Source organism: Dufourea novaeangliae, unplaced genomic scaffold (assembly GCF_001272555.1).
Source record: "Dufourea novaeangliae isolate 0120121106 unplaced genomic scaffold, ASM127255v1 scaffold299, whole genome shotgun sequence".
In the NCBI taxonomy this organism is placed as follows: Eukaryota; Metazoa; Arthropoda; class Insecta; order Hymenoptera; family Halictidae; genus Dufourea; species Dufourea novaeangliae.
Window position 1 is genome coordinate 645,813 of NW_015374192.1, and position 16,846 is coordinate 662,658.

The 16,846-nt window shown below is 45.9% G+C and overlaps 1 protein-coding gene across 1 annotated transcript in view; it reads right to left on the reverse strand.

Annotated features, from left to right (window-relative positions):
* Positions 1–16,846, reverse strand: part of LOC107192217 (POU domain, class 2, transcription factor 1-like) — a 121,334-nt gene that overhangs the window by 25,464 nt on the left and 79,024 nt on the right. The window lies entirely within an intron of this gene.

Consider the following 16,846-nt stretch of genomic DNA (forward strand, 5'->3'; position numbering starts at 1 on the left):
CCCACACCTTTTCCTTTCCTACGTTTCTCGCCTCGGGCACACCGAGCACGACATTTCAATACCTCTGCCAGGATAACCCACGGCAGCCGCAAATACGAGGCGGATCTACGGACGTCTCGTCCGCTCGTGGAAAATAACGGAGGCTGTAACGATGACATATCGACGGAATGAGGGGGTGAGGGGTCGGAATGATGATGGGAGCGGTGATTTTTGCGTTAGCTCCTTCGGACATTCGGACGAAGATGGTCTCTCCCCTCCATCTGTTGGTTTTATTCCGTCTGTATACTTTTCTTGTCCGTATTTTGGAGACTCACTGTACAAATTAGGGGTCCGGTGCAAGAGGGAGTTGTGCCATAACAGTAGAGATATTAAAGCTTTTATGAAAAGTAGTGTACATTGTAGTATCGTATTACATTGTTGGACCCAAGAGGATCCAGAATTAAATATAAAAATCACGTTTTCCGTCATTCCGTGGTATAGCTCTTTCTCGCACTGGACCCCTCAAATGGAATCATCGTTGAATTCCTTGTCTAAAACACGGCAAATAAAGGGACCGCTAATAAATCTGAGGAGAAACCGCGAGATTACGTTGACCACGTTTTTCCCAGGAACGATTCATAAAAAAAGATCACGCATTCGACGGTTTCCCTAAAAAGGAAACGGTGACGTGGAATGCGTGGTGGCCATCGTCGTGCGTCTAACGATTGTTCCGCGGCGGCGGTTCTGAAAAGCGAACAATGCAGAAGGCGGGAGGGATCCTTGATGCGTTCGTTTTCATTATTAAACGAAGGACTCGCCGCTCGAAGAAACTGGCACACGTTTACATTAAATATGAAACAACGGCCTCGTTCCGTGGTATCCGCTACGCGCGGATCGACATTTTTTTTTTTCCTTCCTTTCCAACGGCGCATTAGTCACAAGTGCAATAACGCCCCGGGGCGATATCCCTTGCCGATATTCTCGTGGAAATAAAAAAGGTTGATTAAAGCGCCGCCGGGTGGTATGATCCCATAAATACCACGAAGCAACGAACAACGCGCGGGCTTCGGTCAGTGTCACCCGTGTCGTTAAGATGATAATTCGATCTACAGGAGGAGGAAACGTTTCGAATTGACCTGAAAATATTTCTCTGGAAGTCTGCCCTTTGATTAATCGACAATGCTACAACGTTGATACGGGCCTCCGAACAGGTGCCAGTCGAATTTAAAGGCGAACCTTAAATAAATACGACTCTTCCTCCCCGTTAACGTGAAAAGCCTCCGGAGGATCGTAAAGTAGTTACGGGCCGCCGGTTATTCACAATTTCGTCGCGAACTCGCTCCTAAACACGTCATCTCGTGTTCAGTTTTGTTGGGTAAATCGGTCGCCGGTGCGTTAAAAAGAAAGGGACCGACTGTTCCTCGAAGATCTCTTTCTAAAGAGTGGAGTTTCTCTCAGTATGGATTTCCTGTATTTTGATTAAACGGTTATATCCATTTAATTGATTCTTTAGGTGTTGCAATAATAAATATGTAATGGGGGAAGGTTGCCGAATTTGGATTATTGCCTAGGTTGGACCCGAAATAATAAATAATCGAAAGCAGAAAACACGATATTTCCTTGGAACATTGATATTCTCGTGTGTACGTAACAGACGGACGTCGGGGTTCCACGGTTGTTCCGCCGCGCTGTTCGCTCCCAGTCACTTATTAATTCGGCACGATCGCCTTATGACAGGTTGGAATCGCGTGCAACTCTTTCTGCTTTCGTATTCATAAAGGTCAGGCCTCGCGAGTGGCACTCATCGCGGCACGGTACGTATTCCTCGGTTCATGTGGACGAGACACCTGTACAAGATACTCGTCAGCGCTACGGACAGGTGAAAATGGACGGAGACGAGTGGTCGTCGAGGAACGATGGAGGCTCTGCCAAAACCACAATACTTACAACGTAAAAGTTCAGCGAAAAGCATCTCGCGACGTTACTGTCTCAACATTTACTTCGAACGAATAAAAACGGAACCTCGAAGAAAAACAAAAGCACCGTGAAGCATTCAACATGCGATGAGTCACCATCCGTGTTATGAGTTTCCCAAGAATTCCGTAGAAAAGAATCGTTCTAAATGCCATGTGTTGTACGGATGTCGGTTTCGAAAGGATTTCTGCTCTTTTAATATGAAGCACGCGATCTTGTCGACTCTCCGCTGGTTATGTGATACAAAAAAATAAATAATATTCTTCCTTTTTCCTCCTATATAATCGGGAGACTGGTCGCCACCAAAATCGGATCGATCCACCCCTTCTGCGTTCTTCCAGTGGTCGCCATCGCCCCGGGTTGGTTTCGCCGGCGAAACGAGATTTTAATATTTAAACCGCGGCCGCGATACAATAACTGTAATAAGCATAGGAGGACGACCGGTGGCCGGTGCTCGCACAAGAGACGTCTGAAATATTAATGCTGACATTTCGTTGCTTTTGCGGTAGTTTAACCGCCATCGCCCGGTTGCCTCAACCCTGTACACTTGCTTGGCCGGTTTCAAGGCTGCGGTTTCCGGGGGAACGATATCAGGCGCGCTCGACCATTCCGTGCCGCGATATATTCTAATCGTGGTAGAATTCACAGTAAGCACGCGTTCCTCGACTTTTGTATATATATATATATATATATATTTTTTTTTACCCGCCACTCTTTCGACCGAAGGAAGCACCATGAATACGAGATGTGGCATCTGGATACATCTAGTTTGCGTGGTACCTCGGCCCTCTCATCAATTTTTAAGAACCACCTTGTAATACGTATGCACCACCCCCTCTTGACCGGCCGATATGGAAACCGCGTTTCCCATTCCCCTTCTTGATGCGCTTGGTATCCGAGGGTGAGAAAATCGGACCGCCACAACGGGCGTGAATAACGATGAGAACGTCGGCGAACAAATTCTAGAAGATTCGGACAGATTTTGTTCCTCTGTGATTCTTTCGATTGTTCGAAAGAGGTTCCGTATGAAATGATGGACGAAGGATTGTCGTTAACGGTGGAATTTTGTTTTGGAAATGCGTAACCATTTGATCTCTTTATTCTAGTAGATAATTTATCTAACTGAACCATCAGTTTAGAATCTTTCGTGACATCGAAACGAATCCACGAGATACGGAAATGTGTTTCCAAGCTAAATGATCGCGAACAGAGAATAATTCTACTCTGTTAAGGAAGGAGGTGGGAAAGTTCGCGGAAGAAAGAGAGAACATGGTCCAGGAAATCAACGATGGGAGAGAGAGAGAGAGAGAGAGAGAGAGAGAGAGAGAGAGAGAGAAAAGAGTGACGGGAAACGCAGCCGCTGGAAACAGCAGCGTTCTTGCACGTGAGTCGAGACTTTTTCCAATTACAAACGGCGCCATTCGCGAGCCGGCTGGCGTCGATTATTTTTAAAACAAGAATATTCCCTTCCGCCCCCCTTCTCCTCCCGAGACATAATGAGTAGGAGGAGGGTACGGAGGGGCGGGAGGGAGGACACGGTCGGAGGGCGCGATAATGGCGGCCGTTATGAAGAAATCAACCCACCCCTAACTCGCCACCGCACGCCGCCCCCTTTGCCCACTTGATCTTCCGTCTCCATGGCGACCGCCTTGTCCAACGGAACCCCCCGACTTGGCCACGGGAGGAGGTGGTCGCGAGAATTCTCTCTTATTATGTGGCTCGCTCCATCGACGAAAGGGTTGCGCAGCCTCGCTACCCTCGCCGCGTGTTTGCCCAATGACTATGGAAACTGTCGTTATCGGGAACAGAAGAATAATCCTTTCCGTCTTTTCAACTTGATTTATGCGTAATTACAAAGCAGAAGGATTGCTCTGTCAGAAAATCGAATAAAACTACCCCCTTGAAGAGTGCACAATTTACCGATTACTTATCGACGATTTACTGTACTTCTTCTCAAGGTGAGACGTCTCTCCCAGTAAATTCCGTAGGTATATTTGATTATGGTAGGTGGAGTAGAAGAGGACACCCCAATAAGTAATACAAAATCTTTACACAAAGTTGCGCAAGAATGGAAGGTGGGTGGGGTTTAACCGAAGAGAACGTTTACCTGATCATCGCCAGAATTTTCAAGAAACCCCAACAAGCGCAAGCTACTCTTTTTCTGGCTGGGCCCCACCACCTCCCCCAAGAAACGGAGTAAGTAACGATCACCCGTGATCGTTTTCTGCGTGGTGTGCACGGATAATTTTGAGGCGTAAAGACTAACCAGATCGTTTCCTGTGAGGTCGGAGGGGACTTTCCAGGAATTCCCGCGATGTTTCATCAGGACTCCTACTCGCGGCCGACCTGGCAACGCTCTACCCCTCCCGCCCTCTTTGGATTCCGCGAAGCGTAACGAGGATAATACGGGCGCAAAATCGGTCCCGGGGCTGCGCGCGTTCCATCCAATTAGACGGTCTCCCGGTATACGTACGTACGCGACGAGCAAAGGCGTCGAATCGATCGATCATCCGGGCCACGGCACGGCCCCGATAATCGTTCTCGAAACGCTTAATCCCGCGGCGAAACTGATGGATTCCGAAATAATTGCTCGAGATCCGTGATTCGATGGGTGACGTACGTGTACGGGGGGTAGGGGGGTTTGTAGTCCTTCCATCAAATCCCAAACACGCGAGATACATAGGGGGGTGGTGTACGAAGGAAAAAAAAAGAAAGAACGAAACGGAGACTTCGATAGACACGCTGGGGGAGGACGACAAAAAAAAAAGCAGGGAAATAGTCGTGCCCGAGAGAAATTATTTGAAATTGATGAGGAGTACGACGGGGAAGGGTTGGGGGTCGCGTGGCGTGTGCATCCGATGCATAAAAGGACCTCCCCTTTATTGGTTTCCATTCTGTGACACGCGCGAGTCCCTGCACCCCTTCCTCCGTGTGGATCTCTTCCAGCATCACTGTGTCTTGGTGTATGGCCCCGTGAGCAATTCGAAAATGGCGTCGTAATTTACGGCGAGTTAATTCGACGCGATTTGTGGGGAGGCTCTCGAACCGGCTACCGGGACGATTATACGGTTACACAGTGTGTATATGCGATATTTATATCGTATGACGGGTATCGATGTCCTGTGCGATTTATCGGCCTCTTTATCATTCTGGGGCTACTTTGTTGATGAATTCTGTAGCAAAGAATTCTGAGTATCCATTAAAATATTTGTTTTCGAGTATTCGTTGATCTATTCATTTAAAGCGTGTGCTTGAACAATTCCTCAAGATACACACTCTTATTTCTCTTGGTGAGAATTATTTTTAAGATTTTTTCGCGACACCCCTCAAATAATTCCAATTAGTAAAAATATAATCTGTGTGAAGTTTGAGCTCGATCGGATAAGGGTAAAATATAAGGGTAAATACACCTTGGAAATAATGAACAGTATTTTCCAATGATAAAATAAATGTTATATAAGACAATATAAAACCCACCATCACGGACAGTAATGTCGCATAGAAAAGGCCCGGCGGCGAACGTTCAAACCGCAAATCGCGTCCTGTCATCCCGGAACAGAGGGTGGTCAGATCGTCGAGATCGAGGCGCGTCGGTTGGCGAACGAGGTGGCCGTCGCGTACACTTTCGCACGTACCTTATTACGGTATTTTCGTTCGAATTACCGTGAAACTGTGCAGACACGTACGGCAGGTCGTAGCGCGAGGACGTTTCGCCGCACGTAGAGGAGAACGAGGGGCCATTAACGGCCTCGAAGGGACGCGTACGCGCGAACGTTTCGCCCGAGGGGGTGGTTTTCCACGCGCGCGCGCATCGAAGGGGCACGGGGGGTTGTCGAGGAGCGTAAGTGCTTCACGCGACGAGGTAATGGAGTCGACTCATTCGTCAGGAAAACGCCTCGGCCCCGGGAGCAATTGAGAACAAAGCTGCGAATAGAAAAGACACAAAACGGCGTCTCAGGACTATCCTCGTGGCGGAGATTCACGTGACGTCGACGTGAATGCATGCGCGTGCACGAGACGGATTGTGTCGGATTATGATTAACGAGCCTTTGATTGAGAGCCACGACGACGAGGATGCTCGTTTGTTGGACACTTGTATGCAAAAATGCGGGACGTCTGGCTGAGTTTATTTCTTTTTAATGTGGAGATCAGCGCAATTCAAGCACACATGTTTTAGGTGAATAAAATCAAGATGAATAATTAGGTTCTTTTGCGGTATATTTTAATGTATATAGAAAAATATGGGACGTCTGGCTGGTTGCTTTTTAATGTAGAGATGAGCGCAATTCAAACACAAACGCTTTCAGTGAATAGATTGAAGTTAGGTTCTTCCCATTTTAATGCACACTCGATAGTAACTATCAGAGGACATTCAATAACGTCCACCTTGATAATCGTAATCGAGTACTCGCCGTCCCACGATGTCGGTACCGCTCCATTAACCAAGACGATACGGGTCAGGCCGTAAATTTCATCCAGTTCGGTTCGATTAATTAATCGGGAGTTTCCGACGTGTACCGGTGTAAATGAAATATTCATCGAATGCAAATGCCCCAAGGCGGGGTGTGGGGGGGATGAGGATAGGGGGGAGGCGCGCGTGTATAATCCATTAAAAAATAATAACGACAGAAATTCGCCTTAATTGGCACAATAGCCGCGCCGACATACCGGAGGCCACCGTCGGACTCCGTAGTCCTGACAATTAACCACGACCATGCCGGAGATCCTGTGTGCGGTTACAAGCCGGTGTTCGCGGGCCTCTGACGCTCATAATTACGCGGTAATTAGAGAGGTTTGTCGGCAATCAACATCTCGAATATCACCGCGTGGTCGCGCTCTATCGGCCGGTATCGTCGTTCCAGCTTTGATCCTTCACGACCGCCAACCGACGACAACAACGACGACGATCCGTCCATGCCAGAAAGGGATTGCCCTGGTGTCCCCCCGCTGCGTGGTTTATAGTCGGATTCTAATTTGATGGGCGACGTTCACGGCGACGAAATGGAAATTTAATCAGTCGAATTATGCACCAGCTGCCCGTGTACGTTCGGTCCTGAACGTCCGTTTGGCGAGCTGTCGTTCGTGAGCGATACTACGGTCGTGACGTATTTCTTGCGATCACCGCGGTCGATCGGATGAATCGAAAGAATTTTTGCAGGGAAAATATATCTCGAGACACTTCGTTATCGCTAGAGATGTACCGATTAGTGGCCGACTAGTCGGTTAAGCCGGTTTTTTGTAGTCGGCGAAACAGGTCCATTGATTGGTCTTGAATTTTTATGTAATTTATGTAATTTTTATGTAATGAAATAAGTATGTATAACAAATATTATTAGTCCTTCAACGTTTATACATTTAAATCGTTATTTCAAAATTATGTGATTGATATATATGTCGGAACAATATCAAATTGGAGGTACATCTCGGAATCGATTCTCCCCTAGAAGCATCGCAAGTTCCGTCTCGGCTTCATTCCACCCCCGAGATGGAATTTCTTCGCGTAAAAAGTTTCTAATGATGGAACATCTAATATATATCGCATCGTGCCAGGCCGGGTTCGTCGGTACGAGCAGCTTTTCTTGTAATTAAGTTATAACTAAGGACGCTGGCCGTGAGGGGAAGGAAAAAGACGAGGTTCCGGATCGAAAAGGGTTTCGGGGGGAGGGGGTTGGACCGGCGGCGATCTTCGCAAGAGTAGAAAACAATAAGAGGGCTCCGCTAATCCGGACGATATATTATATCCAACGAGAGTGCTTCTGGCACTGCCGTGGCAGCTGTATATATATATACAGAAGGAGGGAGAAAGAAGAAGAACAGAAGAATCGAGTGGAAAGAACAATATAAGGATAACGATATAAGGACGTAGGTTCCGGTGGATACGCGTGTACTTGCTTGACGCGCTTCTTCCTACGAGCGATCCACCTCTTGCTTGACAATTATAGCGCTTGCAAGAGTAGATAACTCGATAAAGGGCGTGCAATTACTTCTTTGGCGTTCATTCTTACTTGAATCGATCCAGAAAGCGTTTTCACTGCATCTATTAATTTACTATTTTTTAAACTGTACACCACTTATGCACTGTAAACAGTCATCTGTAATTTGTTAAATCAAGTTGATTTCTACGTGAAAATGAAAATGATCGTTTATCGATTTCGGGACAAAGTTACCCCTCATTGAGTCGAAGTTACCCCCAACTTACGTGAGGTATGCAGAAATAAGTATGAACGTGAAGAATAAATAGAGCAAGAGAACAATTAATTACTACAGACTTATGATCGGACGAATAAGCGTGTAATTTAGAGAAACTGAGGAATACGATCGGATCGAAGCTAATAATTTCATCCGCGAGCTCGAATAAAACTGAGTCTGGCATCGATGGTAGCAGCAAGAGGAAGATCGAGCCGCCTGATAACTATCGTAGCGTGCAAATATCGATAATACCGAGGACTGTGGAAGTGGGAAACTCGGTGGGAGAGAGAGAAACGAAGGTATGTCGGTGGGCCGGACGCCCGCCTTCGGAACGAACAACTCAATTGCGCGAAATCGAGTTAGGTATACTACCAGCGTCGGCGAAGATGTAATTAATTAATTCGAGCGCCATTTTGCTACTGACGGCCGAACAGAGAAATATTATTGCCGTGGCACGGGGCGTGGAGGAAACGGGGGAACGGGGAGAGAGAAGCTAAACTGGCCTCAGGTTCTTTCTCTTTTCTCCCTATTAATCCCGTAACCATCGGTATACGACTATTTTCGTTCGATCTAAACTTAGACGGGGTAATCGTGAAGTACTGGAAGATTATTTAAAAATTTATTCCGGAATGAATACACCTGGATTTAGCTATCTCAATTTCATAATTTAAAAAATTGATTTTAATCATTAATGAATTATCAATAGAATAATGTTCTTAATTTTGGTACAATAATAAATGTAATAGTGTGACTGTAACGAGCAGCAGGTAAAAGTATCCCGTTTCCTAAAAGCTGTTCACCAACGTTAGAGCGATACGATCTTTGAATATAAATTATAGGGGTGGTGATCAGAGTCTCTAGGAGCAACGTCATTTTTCTCTCAGCTTCATTTTGCTAGAAATTTGTAACAAACCCCGCGTGGATCGTGCGCGTCACGAGAGAGGGGCCTACGTGTTCGCTTAACGAGGAATTCAAGTCATAACGCTTAATTAAGGTACTGTACGAAGTAAGGCCCGCATCGAGGGGCAACGGGACAAAGGAGAGGGAAGGTATGAGGGCCATTGGGCCCCGGATCGTGACCAGCCCCAGAAGCAAGGAACGCGGTCAGATCGGCCTGATAACGATCTGATAAGGTGCCCTCCCAAGATTACGAGCAGAGTTTCGTTCGGAGCACCACCGGGGCCGGTAGTGGAGTCAGTTTTTCAGCGGGCGGGCGGGTTTAATTAGATTTTCCGTGGGATTTATCGACACTTGCCAGCTCACCCACACTTCCATTATCTTCTAAAATTACACCGGCGAAGCTGAAATATTTTTACAATTTGTTCCTTCGCGGAACATCCACCGATTCCGTGAGAATCGTAGATTAAATAATTTTGAAATGAACCCTTTAACGCCCAGACCTTTAAATCGTTATTTCAAAATTATGATACTGATATATGTACTGTATCTTATTATAATTAATTTCAAGTTTACGATTGCTTCCCGTCTATTTGTGGGACACTGGAACGTTCAATTTCGTAATCACCCCTCACACGTGAAAAATCGATGGGCTTGCGAGAAATCCATTCGTGATGCAAAGCGTGACTGACATTCGACTTCTTGCGGTATAATCCTATTAAACTATCATTATAAGCTTCGTATGGGAAACACCGCAAGTGCTCGCCGATATTTCATTAAAATTTATGAATTATTAGGCTCCGATTAGCATACCCGGATCGCCGCCACGCCGATATTCACGTATCAGCGTTCGAAAGTTAATTCGGTCACAGAAGAAATCAATATATTCGGGGTTTTACTTCCACGCAAATGAAAAACGAGACTACGCGAACGAAAACAGGATAGGGGTGAGCATCTCAGGGGAAAAAGCCAAAAAAAAAAAAAGAAACGATACAACGAGATCATCAGAAGGGAGGGGAGAGGGAGAGAGAGTAGAATTCAAGTGCATCCACGGATAATCCGAAGCGTATTGGGGTGAGCAGAGACTGAAGCTAGTACAAACGAAGGGGGTGGGGACTTTAAAATGGCGGGACACCCCTACTCGACCTAAAAGCAACCCCAATCGTTCCACGCTGGTCTAATCACAGAAAGGGGGTTGGTTTTGCATTTGAAACCCTACCAGCAGACGCATTGATTCCCCCCTGTTACAATACCGAAGCCATCTTCCATGTTTTCTAACTTGGAAACTATTCCTTTAAAATATACGGAACATACTACATATACAAACATAAATAATTCGATTAAATGAGCCCTTTCCACTTATATAAATTAACATAGATAAAAAATTGAGTACATAATTTTTATTGTATCGGATAATCAAGAAGATACCACCATGAGGGCAGAAGAAAGTGAACGATGAGAATACACGGAAATTTAGAAAGCAGAGGGTAGTATACTAATTTAAGCAAACACGTTGTCCCATGCGGGACGTGAACTTTCTTAAACAAATTCGTCCGAAGGCCCAGTTGACGCATGCTGGTATCGTTCACCAAATTCGTCGGTAATTGAAGAATTCCAATAGAGATAAAATCCATTAACCCAATGGTATCATAATTGAGCCCTCATTGAAATCGCATTAGAGCAAAGGAAACGTTGTTAACCAACTCGATTCCTTTTACAAACGAATATCCCGCGAACACGCCATAGCAATAAATAATTCCAGTCGCAAAAATTTCGTAGCATTAAAAAAGCAGACTGCTTACGCATTTGAAACGTCGGTTTCGCCACAGCGTGCATCTTCCTCTTGATCCCGAAGTGACAGATTCCGACAACCATTAGGAGGCCTTTTTCGTGTCCCTTTCAACAATCCTGACACCCCACAGCGCGCCTCTTCCCTCGCTACAAAACTTCGTGTCGCTTGGAAACCACTGTCTCGACACTTTCAAACAATAACAACGCGTGGTCTCGATACTTTTACAATACCGATATGTCGTGTCTGTATACACACAGCGTGTATGCAAATGAATCGACGATGAACACTAGATTGACTTCACTCGCACTATCCGAATAACATTCACTGATCAACGGAGGAGGATCGCATCGATCGATAGATCCAATTTCCGATCTACCGTATCGTTCGTTCGTTTTCGGAAAAACCGAGGGTGCCCCAAGTTGGCCTGCCGGGGGCAACTTGTCTACTGGTGAGCCAAGAGCTGTCCGTTCGAGTTGGTCAGCGCTGCCCCTCTTCTCAGCTGGCCTGTGGGGGTGCACCCCCGCAAACCCTCCACGAGGCCAACGAGCGAGAATGAGAGGGATATAAAAGGAGAAAGAGAAAGAGAGACGGAGGTCTCCTACGTGCTTCTTCCGACGCTCTCTTCTCTCACCACGCGCTCGAACAGAGGGTACATACATTATCCGCCCCCTGATCCTCGATCCCGGACGATCGACGTTTCGGTAGGTACCGCACTGAATTATAGAAACGTTTCACCCTCGACCACCCCCTTTCGACGCCGCCGTCGCGCGGTTCACTCGCGCCTTTTAATTTCGCGGCTCCATGCTGGAGACTGATTTCTGTTCGATTCGTGGATGCCAGTTCGGCTTCCTTTGGGTTTGAAAATATTAATTAGGGTTGGACAAAAAATAACTGTGATTGGACGTTGGTGTAGATCAATGGTGGGCTGCGTGAAATGAAATTTAAGGAATTTCTTTAATGTTTTATATGGTAAAAGTTAGTAGATGGGGTAGCGTTGATTTTCTATTTTCCTGTACAGATGCACAGATTTCGAAAGAATCGACTGCAGAAGGTGAAAATTTATACGAAAAGTGTCTTCTTCGTCACCGCGCAACCCTCAACTCTGTACGCTTATTTTTTCTGTGCAGAATTAATATTTGTTCGCCATATATGCAATAACTTCTCTTGCATTCCGTTCGAATTTGTTATAAGACTTACCCTTAAAACGTATATTGTATATATACGATTCCAAAGGTCGATCTGTGGTTCGATTATTAAATTACCTATCAATAGAAAAATCCTGGAGTCACCAGCAAGATTTTCATCTCCAGAAAAGATGAACATTTTCATGGGAGCAAGGGGAGGACAATCGGATCGAGTGACGAGAGCAATGATCAAACTGTTAGACGGTGTCTTCTCTCGCAGTAAATTCCATTCCCGATTGTTCTCTCAGCCCTTTCGTTCGGCGCGAAGCCAGAGAAGGGGGACGGGGGCGGGGACGAAAAAAAAGAACAACCGCGGCGCGCGGTTCGTCGGGAATTTCGGAATGCTTCGTCGAGCTGGAGGAGTCATTAAGTCGTAAAACTAGAGAGAGTAACCTCCGGAAAGGGAACGAGAGAAAAAAAAAAACGTATTTGCGTCCCCGGGAGGACCGACGGCTTCGGGGGTGCTGTAAAATTTTTTTCTCTTCCTCCGATGGGCACGTACTTTACCGCGCCGCGACGGAAATATTCGAAATGGGCTTTCCGTGTTTTGCGAAAATCTACAGTTCCGGACTGTAAATCTTCGGGGGACGGATGCTCCAGGTTCAGGTTCCCGGAGGGGGATGAATCGCGGCGTTGTAACGGCGACAACGGATATTACACCGAGCTTTTTGACGCGGAAGGTTAGGAATTATTAGCACCGTAATCTAGACGGTGGTTCAGGTTGATCATCGGGCTGGACGAGACGACGAAGAAATAATAGGTAAAAAGGATCTTCAACAACACCTCCTGAATCGTTTATGGAGAAACGATCCTTCTTCTTTGGTAGATTTGAAAACAATGATTAGTAGAACCAATAGAAGATGTAATAGAAATATTAGAGTTGGGTACAATTTTATTCGAATGATATATAGTGTAAAAATAGCAATATCTTAGAGTGTTATTTTGTTTTTTAAATAGTCAATAAGATTAAATAATTTTTCGCCCAGCGTCTACTCATTCGAGAAGTATTATTTTATTATCAAAACTAAAATTTCCATGGCGAAGTACTTTTTATCTTTTATTCGTTAATCGAAACTCTTTATTTAGATAACGAATTTGCCCACCTGTGCTGATTACCCTAAAGATCCTCTCATAGAATCTACTGATTCTTAAGAAAAATTTATTTCTTTGTATTAATGTAAGTATTGCTCTGTGTTTTAATATTCCCTAAACCGTATTTATCTGAGATCTTCTGTAATTTCTCGTGGATTGTAGTGGGTGTCAAACATTTACAGAGAATAACCATCTTAAAATGATTGCAATTTGTGAACAAAGTCGGCCCGAAAGAAGCGTACCATGGAACTGTCCTTATTATTTCTGTGCAATCACCCTCGTCTGTTTTATGAAACACTCGGTATACACGGAGGATTACTGGGCATTATTCCATCGGATGGGAGAAACATCCTCGGTAGTTCGAGAACGACGGATATCGCGGTACAAGCCGCCTCGATCCGTAATGTCCGCGCTTAATCTATGTTCATCCCAGCTGTCTGCTTCGCTGATCATTATTGTAAATGTTGATTGGGCAATTGCGACGTGGAATTGGTCTCTTCCCACGGCCCCCCGCGATATATAAATACGGCCGCGTTGCTCAGAAAAACCGGGCAATAACGTCGACGCTCAATTATTCTTACGGATCGATCCGTGAATTATCTAATTCGGCTAATTAAAACCATTGGCTTAATCATCCTTATTGACTATCCCGATAAGAATAGCACGGGATGATTCTAACGAGATGAAACTTTTTGCTGGCGTTCGTCGCTACAGTGTTTCCCACTTACACTCACTGGTGGTAATTCTGAAAGGACGAAAAACTGTCCGCCGATATTAACAATAAATAGAATGTTATAAAATTTCTTTATATGAACAGTAAATTCTCGATGAGTTGTGGAATGCTGCTCGGCACTGAACATTAAGTATTTCATAAATTAATGGCCATATGCGGCTGAAATATATATTATTGGTCTCAGAATTCCAGCTTCTATGATTGTGATAGGTAAAGACTTATTTTCGACTCTATTTCTTATTGACTCACCCTGTACAAAGAAACAATTGAACCAGCGTACCACAGTTGATCGAGGATCGTCAAAAGCACTCGCGGAGCCATCCCGTTTCACGTAATTTTCACGGCGTTCACTGTTTCTCTCGCCTTGTCGAAAACTGTCGATGATCGGTCGCGTGACCGTCGGTGTTTCCGTTCGTTCGGAACAGTACGGCCAGCTTCCCGCCCGGAAATTTGTCCCAGACCGGCCATTACCGCGGGCACAATTAAAGCCAATAATTCACAGAGCCCGGGGGTTAGGCTCAGGCACGAGCCGGATGAATGAACACCGCCCGAAGTGTCCACACGCTCCAGATTTTTCGAGTGCGCCCATTTCTCCCCCCTTGGTGGACGCCGCCGTCAGCGAAGAAGGCACCGCTACAAACACGTACACACATACACAGACGAACCGGAGGTAACAATAATGGCCACTGACCATCGGCCATCCCTGAATATTCGGAACCCTGGGCCAGCCGATGATTCAATACCACAATGGTCCGTTCCGTCGGACAATGCTCTGGTCAAATGCACTATCGACGAATGAGGGGGTGGTTGCAAAATAGGGGCGCTCCACGGACCCTCGCGCCGATTCCCCTCCCACCTCTCCCTTGAAAGCGTGGGTGTGGGGTCCCGAGCTTTCACGCGGAAATTCGTATTTTCTTCCGAGAAGCTCTGTCTGCAAAATTTGCCCGATTCTATGGACAGAGGATTGTGATATATGTCGCCGAATCGGATGCGGGCGGTGGTTTTCTCAGCTGTCAACCCTCGATTGCCATATTCAGTCACCATTATCGGCTTGGAAAGAGACTTTTCTTTCTTTTGACACTTAGTTATATTTCGTCGGGGGATTTTTATAGGCGACCGATGAAGATGTAAAAATTACTGATCTTCCTGACAAACCTAATGAAACTGGAGGGGTTAATTAGTCCTAGAGGGATCGTGATTGAAATTAGTGAGGAAACTTTCGAATTGAATATAGTTACGGGAGCGTTTTTGGATATTATTTAGAATATCAGAATCTGTCTCTTGTGCGAGCAATTTTGGTGAAAGAGGGCGATGCAGGTACAAACACATTTTCTATCGGGATTCCCGCATTGTTCCGCGCCAACGGCCGGTGGGGTCAAGCGAGTGGGGTGCAACGGACTGCGTTATTGTGTAACGGCGTATCGCTCGTATGTCGTTCGTGTCCTGCCTGCTGGAGGTCATCGGGGTCAGAGGGCAGATTCTCGACGATTCGTACACGGGGTGGTTTATACCCTTATTATGACATAAGTATGCGAAGGGTCACGTTCGGTGTTTTCCATGTTATATGGGAGAAACAGGATGGTACTGGGTGAGCATCGATCGATCACAATACATATCCTTGCGTTCTAAACATCAGGAGCGAATATTCCTTCCCTTCTACACACGATAAATCGAGACAAAATTGTGATCCATCGAATAATTAATTCTAAAAATATTCGCATTAACGCCCAAATTTCAAAGATGAAATATTCTTCTCGAGTATACACTTATATTTTCAAACCACGAAGGGTTAAAGTCTCCCGCTTGTTCCGCTTTAGGCACCAACAAATCCTCGTGATCTATTATCCAGAGTAAAAGTGACCAGCAATAGAAGTCGCTGAATCCATCAACTCGGTGTACTCGACCACAAAAGCGTCTTAATGAGGCCATAACGCTACCTGAGAGAAGGTCAAAGACGATTTCGATCTTCCCATTCGGAAGCGGTGGGCTCGTAGCCGTCGGTAGATCGAGCCGTCCTTGGACATGCTAATGCGAGGGGACGTCCGTAGGACCTCCTAAGACTCTCATTACTGTCGGGCCCACGTTCCCGATACGTGCCCAACGGAACTACATCAACGCAAGCCGTCAGTTTCTCGGAGGAATGTTCGGGTCGGGCCCCCATTGAACCAACGCAAAAAGTGCATTTACATGTCTATGCGCGTTTGGCGAAACCGACCGGAGGTGTTCGACGGAATCGTGAACGTAAATGCTGGCGGCGACCCAGGTAAACCTGCCGATATTCCGGAATTTTTAATATTCACCGTCGGCGGGCCGCTTTGAACCCCTCCCCGACACGCGTTTCCGCGCGCTCCTCCACGGTACCGTAATTGCGGTACTTCCTGCCAGAACCGTGCAAATCGGGAAAAAATAACGCGAGAATCGTTAATTATTACGCCGGCGTACCTGTTTGCCACGGTTTCATCGCCGAATATTTGTTTACGAGAGGACCTCTGATACCCGAATTAACGAGAAATCTTTTTAACAGTGTTAGAAGATTTCAAACAATTATAGAAATTAAGAGATGGTATTACTGTTAATTTTTGCGTGTTTAACTTTCGAACTATATACGTGATGTTTCCATCGTACCAGGATTATATTTATCCATAATTTATTAATATTACTTATTTCCTTGGCGTGCAGTCACGGAATATCGTCGGCCGAATGGAGAAAATATTTCCGGAAGAGGGAAGCCGAGAGCAATTAACGGCAAAGGCGAGCTTCCAGCCCGAAGAAACCCGATAGGCTGTCCATAACCGCATTCCATATGCCCGGGTCCGAGGGTTATACCATCGGCCACCGCCTTGGGTCCGCGACCCAGGAAGTAGGTAGTAATTTCGGGCACAAGGCCCACCGAAATTAGCAGTCAAAGAGCCCGAGAGAGACGGAGAGAGATGATTTTCCAAAATAACACGTCCCGATACAATGGGCCAGGCAATTTCCCGAGCACCAGCTGCTGCCACCTATCTG